Source organism: Sinohyriopsis cumingii, unplaced genomic scaffold (genome assembly GCF_028554795.1).
Source record: "Sinohyriopsis cumingii isolate HCF-2022 unplaced genomic scaffold, ASM2855479v2 utg000229l, whole genome shotgun sequence".
NCBI classification, from domain to species: domain Eukaryota; kingdom Metazoa; phylum Mollusca; class Bivalvia; order Unionida; family Unionidae; genus Sinohyriopsis; species Sinohyriopsis cumingii.
The window spans coordinates 7,872,994-7,886,293 of record NW_028315879.1 but is presented as its reverse complement, the minus strand read 5'-3'; positions in this window follow the sequence as shown (position 1 = coordinate 7,886,293).

Genomic DNA, 13,300 nt, shown 5'->3' with positions numbered 1-13,300 from the left:
CCTACGTGTGTAAATATTGTCGCTTTCCTGTAGGGCACCCGCAATTGCTGACGGAACACATCGACCTGGTCAACATTCGACAATACGAAGGCTTGATCAAGTGCAAAGTTTTGCCTCCCACGAACCTATACCATCCCGTCTTACCTCACCATTGTCAAGGCAAACTGATGTTTCCCTTGTGCCGTACTTGTGCCGAAACGTGCAACCAAGACCAACCTTGCCATCACAGCCAGGAAGAACGGGCCTTGACGGGAACTTGGGTCAGCGTAGAATTGTTCAAAGCTCTGGACATGGGATACCAACTGTTAGAAGTGTACGAAATTTGCCACTTTCCCAAGACACAACAGTACTGCAAGGGTGACCCCAGTCAGAAAGGCATTTTCGCCGACTACGTGGATGCCTTTTTGAAACTGAAACAAGAAGCTAGCGGCTATCCTTCCTGGTGTCACACTCCCGAAGACCAAATACAATTCAAAGAGAAATACTACGAACAAGAAGGCATCACTTTAGACCACATCGAGAAAAACGAAGGCAGGCGATCGTTTGCCAAAGTGATGTTAAATTGCTTGTGGGGTAAAATGGCACAACGACCGTGTTTACCCAAGACGGAATATTTGACAGAACCTTCCCGCTACTTCCAGATGATTCACGACAAAACCAAATACATGAAACACGTGGACGTCGTTCGAGAGAATTTGATCTTGGTCAATTACGAAGAAGATCTGGACTTTGTACAAGACGACCCTTTTGGAAATGTCATCATTGCGGCTTACGTGACAGCCCATGCTCGCTTAAAATTGTACGAAGCTTTAGAACTGTTAGAAGAACGCGTCCTGTACTTTGACACGGACAGTTGCATTTACATCCATCACCCGATTCAACATCACCCTGACATCGAAGGAGACCGTTTAGGAGCCTGGACAGACGAGCATCCCGACGACAAGATTCTAAGTTTCGTCAGTGGCGGTCCCAAAAATTACGGCTACGAATACCGGGACAAACAAGGAGAAGTGCACACGACGTGCAAAGTGAAAGGACTGACTCTGAATTATCGTACCAGTCGAGTGGTCAACTTTGGGGTATTGAAAGAAGCCTTGCAATCGGAAGAGGATGGAAACTTTAAAGTGACCACTTACCAACCGAACAAGATTGTACGTTTACCCACTCACCACATCGTCAGTCGACCTTTGGAAAAAGTTTATCAAATCGTGTACCAGAAGCGAGTGCGACTTCCCAATCATTTCACCTTACCGTATGGACACATTGGTATAAAACATTGGTTGTAAGAGAATAGCCACCCACCAGAAAGATGACTTCGCCACAGCAAGAATCGAGTGAGAAACCCGATGAGAACTCCAAGTTCAAACCCTACCATTTTCCAGTCTTCTTACCTGACTATTGTGATTGTGCCCGTCGATTGGACACGTTTCAGAAATGGCCTACGGATAGGGAAGGATTACCTTCTTCGCATGTTTTAGCTAGAACAGGATTTGTCTACTTGGGACCTGAGTCAGGATTGGGATACGAGGTACAGTGTTTCGCTTGCGGACTGAAGTTACGAATGGATCTATGTATCTATAAAGATTCAGCTATTCTGGAACATACTCGATGGTCTCCGCACTGCCCTTACCTTTCTATCTCCTTTCCACCCATCACACTACGGTACAATGTTGACGGTACCTTAGAGACGGTACCTTCCGAAACAAGACATAAAAAACGTAAAAAAGGAAAGATGTACAAGCTGGAGACTGCATTGCGACTAGTATAAAAAGGGGGCTATGGTCAAGATCGATAGTTCATTGTGACTACCAAGACCGAGCGAACAAGATGAATACTTTGAAAGAGACATCGTTCCAGTTTGGGGATTGTAAAAAAGTTGTATCTTCCTCTAGTGTGACTAATACTGGATGGATAAGACCCAGGCATTGCGACGGAAAATGTCCGGAAGGAAACTGCGATTGTCCATGTGGTTACCACTGTAATTGCGTAACGGAGTTTGCAGACGAGTGCGATTGTGAGCCTTGCGATGGATACGATGCTGTACCTTGTGACCTGAGCGATGCCGTAAAGCATCATGGGAACTTTGTTCTCACTGCCCCTATCATGGAAAGTGATGCTGTGCGTGTCAAACCTGAGGGATGCGAAAGCGATGCCGCTCGTCCTCTTAGACATTTTACCGGGTTTAAAGGGGAATGTTCACCTTCACGTCTACCCCCCTACGGATGTCATCCAGCCTTGAGCAAACTCCTACCCATGTCACTCAACCCTCATCGAAACGAACCTGTGAAAAACGAATATTCGTTTCCTGTGCGTTTGTCGGAATACTGCGACTTTGAAAATCGTCTTCAATCGTTCAAAGGAAAATGGCCAAAGTATCTGGGAGGACCGACCCCCGAAGAATTAGCCAGAGCCGGATTTTTCTACTTGGGCGAAGGAGATAAAGTCAGGTGCTTCAGTTGCGATGTGACACTTCACCACTGGGAACCGCAAGATTCGGCCTACGTAGAACATGCTCGATGGTCACCGAATTGTCATTACTTACCCTTAGTGGGACCGAGACATTGAAGTAACTTCTTACCATAATAATAATCTGTTCATGGATACTTTACAAGAGAACATTCGTGCTTTGCCTGTGGAGTTGAGAGAACGCATTTACCGAGAGCTGGTCAAAATACAAGTGAAACGTAAAGAACAATTGCATCCGTTACGTCACCGGTGTTTGAACCACTGGTACCTGAAGGCTATACAAGGATTGATTCAATTGAAAGTGTTCCATCGGACAGACATTGATCAACGATCCTCTAGTTTTAAAAAGGATTGGTTTGGTATGGACGATTCTACCTACATCATTGTAAACGTACTGCATCGAATTCCAGAGGAAGAGTTAACGAATTACCAACATCTTGAACACAATGTCAACTTAGTGAAAGAGGAAACTTCTGAACGAATTGTAATGTGTAGATTAGTGACTCAACGATTTAAATTTGACACTGAAGTGAAACCATGTTTGTGCAAAGAGTACATTTCTTGTGTCAGACCAAAGAGGATTTAGTATGACCTATTCATGGATACTTTGCTAGAGAACATTCGTGCTTTGCCTGTGGAGTTGAGAGAACGCATTTACCGAGAGCTGGTGAAAATACAAGTGAAACGTAAAGAACAATTGCATCCGTTACGTCACCAGATCTTTAACCACTGGTACCTGAATGGTATAAGAGAACTGATTCGTCAGAAATTGTTTCAGTGGTCAGACCTTGTTCAACACTTTGAGTTAGTGAATGATCGAAATGTTCATTATTTTGGTTACTTCGAGATTCACCTACAGCAATACATTGAGGAAAACAAGTTAAAGGATTATCAACATATTTTACGTGGAATCTACTTAGAGGAAGAGGAAACTTCTAAACGAACTCTGAAGTTTCGGTTACAGTATGCAAGATTTAGATTCCCTACTGGAGAACGAAGATCTCTGGCTAGAAAGTACGTGTATTGTTTCCGAAACAAAGAGACTATAAAAACAGGCTGCCATGCCACGACTTATGTCACATGTCATCCAACAGATTCCGTGGAAGGAACTCAATGACCATATTCAAACCGTGGATCATTACCATCGATTATTACAAGAACTGTATCCATTCAATTTGGGACGACAAATGGTGTGTGTCTTAGTGACTTGTTTTTTGGGATTTCGTTTACCAGCCGATTCTTTGTGGACTCTTTACGATCAGTACTTGCCACCTCCATGGCCTTAAATGGTCACGAAAAACTCCTTTTGCTCAAAGCCTTGCGTTTTCATCTGGATACTTCTCGACCTCTACGGGAAAAAAAGATTCGTCAACTTTTAGCTACCCAAGACGTGTATGACGATGTGTGTGTAGCTTGTGACTTACATCCCCACTGGACAGATGTCCGTGCCTGGAAAGAATGGGATTTTGAGGCTTGGACCCAAGAAGTGGCCCAGTATGCACGAGAGTTGTTCAAGGAAAAAAGTTACTTTTCAACCCGTGTTAGTGACGGTGCCAGAAGAAACCGTCACCCAGGACAGGACTGTCGTGGACAGGCCTGAAAGACCCTTTCGGGAGGACACTTGTGTGACCTTACCCCCTGTTGAACTGGTTAGAACATTACCCAAAAGATGTGATTGTTGTACAGACACTTGTGTTTATTCCACGTTCATCGTTATCATGTGCCTTTTATCCTTGTACTTAAGCCTTTGGCTTTTATGTATTTTTGTCTTTCGTATTCATGTTTGAAAAAAAAAAAAAAACATTCAATAAACGTGTTCTGAAAAAGTATATAAACTCTTGTCTTGTTTGTTTTTTCGTGTCACAAGTGACATTTCTCACACCATGGCTACCTCTGCTGTCTCTGCTCCCTCTTCCTCTACTGTCAAAGTCATCGACGAACACTTAGATCGTGCCAGTTGGGAGGCTTTGTATCTTCGCCATCCCTTTAACATGCTCATTGCTGGACCTAGCGGTTCAGGCAAAACCGAATTCGTCAAACGTTTGATCGAACATAAACATCATTTGATCGATCGGCCCCCTCAACGGATCGTGTGGTGTTACAAAGAGTGGCAATCGGCGTACAGCCTCTTGCGAGAAAGTCAAGGCGATTCCATCGTGTTTGTGGAAGGCATTCCTAAAGAAGACGACGGCATCGTCTCTGACTCCCGTCTAACCCATTTGGTCATTTTCGACGACATGTTAGGAGAAGACGAAGAAGAAATTAAATTGTGGTTCACGCGCAAAGGGCATCACCGTAATGCCAGTGTCGTTTACATCACCCAAAATTTGTTTCAACAAAGTAAAGCCCATCGCACCATCAGTCTCAATGCGCATTACGTGGTCTTGTTTAAAAGCCCTCGAGATAAATCGCAAGTGCAAGTCTTAGCCAAACAGTTAGGAACGCCTTGGCTGACTCAGGCGTACGACGATGCCACTCAAACGCCACACGCCTATTTACTCGTCGATTTGAAACCTACGACCCCCGAGGATTTGCGATTTCGTACCCACTTGTTTCACCACTGGTGCCAAGACGGAGGGCCTGTCCTGTACACGTCTCCGTCCTCGACTTCATTTCACTCCTCCCATGAAAAAAATCTATAAAAACCTCAGACCCTTTTTCGTCTGTCTCACACAGTGTGAACATGACGTCCCTTCAGTCGCATCTTCCCGTCAAATTGATTCGTGCCTTGTATGGCATCAGTCGAGAAAAAGATCCACAAACACGAGCTCGTGTCTTAGAAGCTAGTCTCAAAGAAGTCTTACGATGGTTCACGGTGACGGCACGTCAAATACTCCAAGGAATCATTCAGATTCCTCATCAAACCCAACGCTTTTTCGATCGAAACAAAGTCGCTTTGGTCCAACTGGCCGATCCCCGCATCGACACTCAAACCAAAAAACAAATCATTTTGAAACCTGGAGGGAGCGGTACTCTAGGAGGGGTCATCATTCGCTCACTCTTAAGATGGGATCCTAATGCCCCCAAAGTTATCCCCAAGACAAAAGTTCAACGAAGCCCCAAGAAGAAAAAGAAAAAGACCAGGTCCCCAAGAAGAATAACTTCTCCAGTGGCAGGGCCGTCCTCTTACCAGACACCACCACCCCGGAAAAAGAAAAGAAGCCCCCAGAAAAAGAAACAGAGAAAAAGTCCTCAGAAAAAGAAAAGTCCACAGAAGAAAACTAGTCGCAAGAGAGGCACTTCGGCCAGGACGCAACCTTACACTCGCAAACCACGACCTGCCACAGCGGTGACTGCGTCTCCGGCAGCCTCACGTTTGTCCACTTCTCCGTTGATGTCACCAGGAACTGAAGAGTACTTGGAGACGTTGATTACACCAAGAACTTCTCCGTTGATGACCCCCAAAAGACCTTCCCCAGTGGCAGGACCTTCCAATTTAGCGGTAGTGGCTGCTGCTCACAAAGTACCTTCTCCCAAAATCAAAGTCCATGAAAGATCGGGCATGTTACAAAGTTTACTGGATTTGTCCAAGCAAGAACTGGCTCGATTTAGTCCGTTACGTACCCCTGCACGACGTGTCATGCCTGTCCTCAAACTGATACGCCGTAAAGACAATCAGTGGCGACGCGTTCCAGTATAAAAAAGGCTTGTGACCGAATAGAGTATCAGTGTTTTTAGGTGCTCCTAAAGACTCAAAGATGTCACCCTCCAGAAAACCCCAAGGAAAGAAAAGGAAAGGACTGCCACCACGTTTAGCCAAACATGGGGACCTGTTATCTGTCCTGTCCAAAGCTTCTCCACCCCTACGAAAAAAACTCATTCAAACGGCCTCCAAAGAGGTCATCGATACCGTGTGCGAATGTTGTTTGAACGTTTTGAAAGGCACGATCCCTTTGTCCAAACACCAGAAACAATGCTTAAGCAAACATCGTCACGTTCTTCGCCAAATGGTTCGAAAGAAAATTCCCATTCGTCAAAAAAAGAAGATGTTAGTGCAACGTGGAGGCATTTTGCCCCTCTTGTTAGGCCCCATACTGAAAGGAGTCTTGGGAACCATGTTGGGAGGACTGATGGGAGCAAGATAAAAAGGCCCTCGGAAGTCCCAAAATCTCAGAATTGACCCCTGACAACCCCATGGAAGGACGAAAACTAGCTTTAGTGCCTTACAAACGATGGATGGAATACCATCGTTGGCAAGAACAACGCACCCCGCATTTACCTCCCAATCCCAATTTGAGCGAGATGTCCCAGTTACAACACGAACTGCAGTCCTTGATGGATCGCCAAGATTTGTCCGAAACAGAAAAATCGCAAAAGTACGGTCAACTCTTGCAACGACTGCAACTCTTTCACCAGAAAGCTTTAGACGAAACAGCTCTACCCACTTTGAAAGATTTTAAGACCTTGATGAAAAGTCCAGCACCATCACCAGTACCAGTACCGGTACCAGTGGTCAAGACAGAAAAAGGAAAAGAAGAAGAAGAGGAAGGGTTTCAAACTCCACCAGAAAAAGTACGCAAGTTAACAACACCACCTACCTCCAGAATTGGATGGATTAAAAAGATGATGGCCACCCCTTCTTCCTCACAAGAGAAAAAGAAAGTGAAGACAGAAGTGAAGACAGAAGTGAAACAAGAACCGATATCCCCCGCTCAGACATCCTTCTCCTCTTCGACACCTATTGCCGGTCGCACACGCAAAGCCTTGCAATCCAAGAAAATACCCCAAGAGAAAAAGAGTAGCCTCTTCCAAGAGTGGGTGCCTTATTAACACACAAACACAAAAAATGGAAAAAGTCTTAGCCAGCATTTACTACGATCCCTCCCATCCTGCAGGTTACGCAGGAGTTCAAAAATTGTATCGTGCTGCCAAAACTCGACTGAAAAGTCTCCGTTTACCTCAAGTGCAACGATGGTTACAAGAACAAGCTACCTACACTTTACACAAACCCATTCGACGTAAGTTTGCCAGAAGTCGCACCCAAGTGGAAGGCATCGATCATCAATGGCAAGCCGATTTAGCCGATGTCTCTCATTTGGCCAGCTACAATCGCGGCTACAAATATTTGTTTTGTGTCATCGACGTCTTTTCCAAATTTGCCTGGGTTGTGCCCTTGACTTCCAAATCGAGCAGCGAGTTAGTGCGAGCCCTGCAACGGGTGCTGAAACAAAGCGGTCGTCACCCTCTTCGATGGCAAACGGACAAAGGCACCGAATTTCTGAACCAAGCTTTCCAAAAAGAATTAAAGAAACGTGACATTCATTTTTTTACCACCGAGAATCCCGAAACCAAAGCCAGCATCGTGGAACGTTTTCAACGCACTTTGAAAGAACGCATGTGGAAATATTTTACGCATCACCACACTCTGAAGTACATCGACATCTTACCGCACCTGGTGCAAGCGTACAACCAATCTTACCATCGAAGCATCGGACGTGCCCCGCAAGACGTGACTCCCGACAACGAAGTGTTGATGTTTGAGCGCCTGTTCGGTACGTCCCCGACGAGGGCTGTCCCCAAGAAAAGTGGAGAGTTGGCCGTAGGAGATTGGGTGCGCATTGGCAAAACCAAACGCACTTTCGACAAAGGTTACTTACCTAACTGGACGACCGAACTGTTTCGCGTTACTGGACGAGTGCATGGCCGTCATCCTACCGTCTATAAATTGGAAGACATGAACGGAGAAGTACTCAAAGGAACGTTTTATTTGCCCGAGTTACAACGTGTGACCAAAAAAGAAGACGACGTGTACGACATCGAAAGCATTCTCGAACGCAGAACCCGTAAAGTGGGCAAACGACGTGTCAAAGAAGTCAAAGTACGTTGGAAAGGATATCCACCCAGTTTCGATTCTTGGATCGACGCTTCGCAAGTCATCGACTATAAAAAGAAGAAGTGACCATCATGCCCTTTCACACATCAGACGCAGCTACGTCGACCACTCCTTCTTCAGCCAGTTCTTCTGTGCAAGATTTACAAAAACAACCCTTGTGGGTGTGGTGTGGAGAACGTGTGCCTAAAACGCAAATCGTCTTTTTCTGCCAAATCTTCGTGGTGTATTGTGTCATCGGGGCAGCCATTGCCAATTTGAGTTTGCAACAAGGAGACAAACAATTGTGGACCATTTTATTGAGCAGTTGCATCGGTTACCTGCTTCCCAATCCCTCCCTGAAATTCTCCTCGAACGGGAACCCCGGGAACCTTGTGTCCAGTGCCAGTGTCAGTCACCACTCCAACAACTACAACCAGAACCCCATTTTGGACGGAGACACGCCTCTGACGTCCAGTAACCCCTCGGACAGCCACAGAACTCTGGAATTATGAGTCACCAAAACCAATTTTACTTAACCTTACCCAGTGACAGTTCCATGGAGGTGTTTCCCCACAACACGTTGTGCTGTTACACGGCCAAATTACCTCAGGCCATCCCCTTAGATCACGAAGCCCATTGGGAAGTGGCTTTAGTGGAAATCATTCACCCGACCCAAGTCCTCAATGTCCTTCCCAATCAAAATTTTTTTCATGTGGAAGTTCATGACGAGTCATTGCAACAGGAGTTGAATAAGAAAGTCATATATGACAATAAAACCTATAATGAGAAAACTCAAAAGTGGACCTACCACTTTTTCATTCCCCCAGGTTATTATTTCAGTGGTCAACATTTGGTCAACATCATAGCTGCCAAGTTTAATGGCGTGTTTGGGAAAGCTTTGGAGCATGTCAACAAAAGTGTCACCATGGAGTACCACAAAGTAGCTCGTCGCTTCTTGATGAAATTTGAGCGGAGTAAAATCATGTCCATTTTATTTTGTCCTGAATTGTTTGACATGTTGGGCGGAGACATGAATCTGAGAATGAGCATACTCAAGAACAACGAATTACCCATCGTTTACGACAACGAGTCTTTTAGCAAGTTATTTCGTACCCCAGTAGAACTGAACCAAGGACTGAATTTGATGTTCGTGTACTCCGATGTGGTGGAGTATAACGTGGTGGGACACACCTCCGTACCGTTACTGCGTGTCATTCCTTTCAAAGTGGATTCTGCCGCGAACGCTGACGAGGAAGGTGGAAACACTTACCACGTCCACCGCGAATTTGTCCATCCTCACTATTTGCCAGTCAGCAAGTCGTATTTGGACACGGTCAACATTACTATAAAAGGAGATCTGGGACAAAATATTCCATTTACCAAAGGAAAAGTCACGGTGAAACTCCATTTTCGAAAACGGTTCTCTCACGATTCGTAAGTAAGTCATGTATCCAGTGTACCAAGGGGTTGCACGACAGCGTGGACACGGTTTAGGAGACATGTTAAAATCGGCCTTTCGTTCGGTGGCCCCGGTGTTGAAACCGATGGTGACACGCGGATTGCACGCCTTGAAAGATGCGGCACTGACGCAAGGCAAAGAATTTCTCCAAAATGTCATCATCGACAAACAAAACCCTAAAGAAGCCTTCATGAGGGCAGGCAAAAATGTCCTGCTGCAAACGGGTAAAGACATTTTAGGCCGACGAGACACACCTATAAATGCCCTGCACGCTACCGAGTCAGGCATTCAGCAAGGACAAGGCAGAAAGAGACGACGAAGAAAACACCCTTTCACCAGACTTCAAGCTAGAAAAGCCAAGAAAAGAAGAACCGTTCGAGACTTAGACGTTTTCGATTATTGAGACACAGAAAAAATGATGCACCGAGAGTCATGTGCTTGTTCCAAGACGGAACTGGATATGTTTGCCATGCCCCCCACCATGATGACGATGCAAGAATCCCAGTGGGTGGAATTTCATCCCGTCTCCTCTTTGACGGATTCCGCTCCCATCGAGTTCGAAATCAAAGGACAACCCGAAGATTGCATCGATCTGAATAGCAGTTACCTGTATTTGAAAGTCAAAGTGATCAAAACTGACAACACCAATCCTGGAGCCAATGATAGGGTAGCGCCCGTCAACAATTTCATGCATTCCTTGTTCAGCGAAGTGGACTTGTACTTGAATAACAAACTGGTCAGCAGCAGCATGGATACTTACCCATATCGTGCCTACTTGGAAAATCTCTTGACGTACGGAAAAGAAGCCAAGAATACTCATCTGGATGCTTGCGTGGTATGGAAACCTGACACGGCAGGTGCAGGCACGTTTAGCGACACAGCCCTGACAGAAGATGACAATCCTCACAATGTGGGGTTTAACACACGTAGAACTAAAATTCTGCAAGGACGTAGTTTAGAACTGATGGATCGTTTGCATTTGGACATGTGGTTACAAGAAAAGTATTTACTGAACGGAGTTGATATTCGCCTGAGACTGAATCGTAGCACTGCCGCTTTCCATTTGATGGCCCATGCCAACGAATACAAAACTGTTATCCAAGAAGCCAGACTTTACGTACGCCGTGTGGAAGTGTTACCTAAAGTGGGAAACGACATCAGTCAGACGTTGAGCAGAACGACTGCCAAGTATCCCATACGACGTGTGGAAGTGAAAACGTTCACCATTCCTGTTGGACAGCGATCCATGATCGAAGATCATCTGTTCCAAGGACAGTTACCCAAGCGTTTGATCGTTGGTATCGTCAGGAATTCAGCTTTCAATGGACTTCACAACGAAAATCCTTTTGAGTTTCGACACTCTAGCGTGTCCAAAATCGAAGTCAGTCGCGACGGCAAGACCTTGTGTACACGACCCTTTGAGCCTAACTTTGCCCAGAACAATTACTTGAGATCGTACTTGTCCCTGTACGAAGCCACCGGACAGTTAGGAACCAATACCAGTCACGGTATTACGTACGAGGATTATGCAGGAGGCTACGCTTTGTGGGCTTTCGATTTCACTCCAGACCAAGGCAGCGACGAGGGACATTTCCACCCTATAAAATCTGGCCAGATTCGTGTGGAAATTCAGTTTGCAAATCGAGACCCTGCTGATCCAACGTTGAACGTCATCCTGTATGCAGAATTTGACAATACGATAGAAATCAACAGTTTGAGAGAAGTCATTCTAGATTACTAGAAGCCATGGAAGACTGTTATCCCTCTTTACCTAGTGAAGAAACTTTGGACATGGAATGTGAGGAGACCGTGGAAGGAGAATCCCAAGACAAAGACGAAGAAATTGTCATGATGAAGTCGAGATGGCCAGAACAAGAAGCCCATTTAGTCTCCTGTTTTGCCAAACACTTGGTCGACAAAATGACGGAATTGATCAAGAAAAATTGTTATGGATGTCAAAACGATCATCCCAGTCAAATTCAACACGATAAATGCCTGATGTTGAGTCAAGAAGAAAAATTGGACGAGTATCTGGACGAAGCTTGGAGTCTCATCTCAAACAAAGACGTGTTGCACCAGTGGTATAAAGACTTGCGTGAATATTCTTGTCCACCATTAACCACTCAAGAGATCCATCATATCGAAGCTCTCCTGAATCAGAGTGAGGAAACAGAACAAATAACCGTTTATTCGTCAGACATTTTCAAGCAAAAAGTCAGGATCGAATTGACGACTTATTATTACCTGTGAAGAAGAAAAAAAACATGGATACCTGGGAACTTCATTACCTTTTGAACCACAGTTCGTATACGGCTTCTTGGAATCCTGTCGTCTGTGCTAAAGATGAACTCCCTCATCGCAAACCTAAAGACCATCAAGCTTACGTGATCAACACGGACGACAGTCATCTCCCAGGAACCCACTGGGTAGCCGTCTACTTTCCTCAAGAAGGATGTGTGGAATATTTCGATTCGTATGGATTGCCCCCTTTGGAAGACGATATCATCGACTTTATGAAAAGAAATGCTCAAACCACCCGATTCAATAATGTGAAATTACAAGGCACAGATTCCTTGGTGTGCGGACAGTACTGTGTGTATTTTCTGCATCATCGCAGCCTGGGCTATTCCTTAGAACATTTAGTGACTCATTTCGATCCTCGTTCTTCTGCTAGAAACGATGTGAAAGTAGATCGATGGTTTTGTGACCATTATGCTTATCTTTTGTCTCAAGCTAGGAAACGTAGTGTCCATCAATGGCCTAATGATTTCCAACAGTGGAAATCACGATTTCATTCACAACGTTGTCAGCCTTGCTTAAAGTAGATTGTCTATTGAGAAGAAAATGTTAGTGATTTAAAAAAAATTTTTTGATGTTATAGTGTTGGATTATTGTTAAAAAATGTTAGAGTTGTTGTTTAGTGTTAAGTGATTTTTGAATAAAAAATGTTGTGTTTTGAAAAAATGCTTTTGTCTTTTGTTTAGCTATAAGAATGTTGGATTGATGCTCTTTCATTTCTTACTATCCCTCTCATGAACGTTGCGGCTCGAAAAACCGTGTGGGGGATGTTTTCCTTCACGTCCGCGCTTTGACTTTAAGAACCGGTTTGTTCCCAGTCTAACCATCCATTGTCGACTCATCCTCCTACGAAGATGTGCTCCAAACTAGCTAAGCTCAACGAAGCCTACGTGAATTTGCATAGGGTCAGACACAGTCTGATACCAAAGCCAGAAGAAATAGAGAACGTTAGAATGTTAAAAATCACTGAAGACCTAATAGAAGAGCTCTTCAGAGAAGAAGTGAACAGGGAAAAAGAAGAATGGACAGAGAAGTACAGACTTCAGAGACAGCAGCAACAGCAGCAACAACAGCAACAACAACAACAGCAGCAGCAACCTGAAGCTGACAGAGGCTTTGTCGATTGCCGTATCGACACCAAAGAGTTCTTCTTCTCTTTCCGAAGAAGCAGACCTATCGCCAGAAAGTCTATCCTCAGAGGACATCGCATTCTTAGAAACTAAAAAAGAATGCCATAGCAAACAAAAAAACAGCCCTTTTCAGGG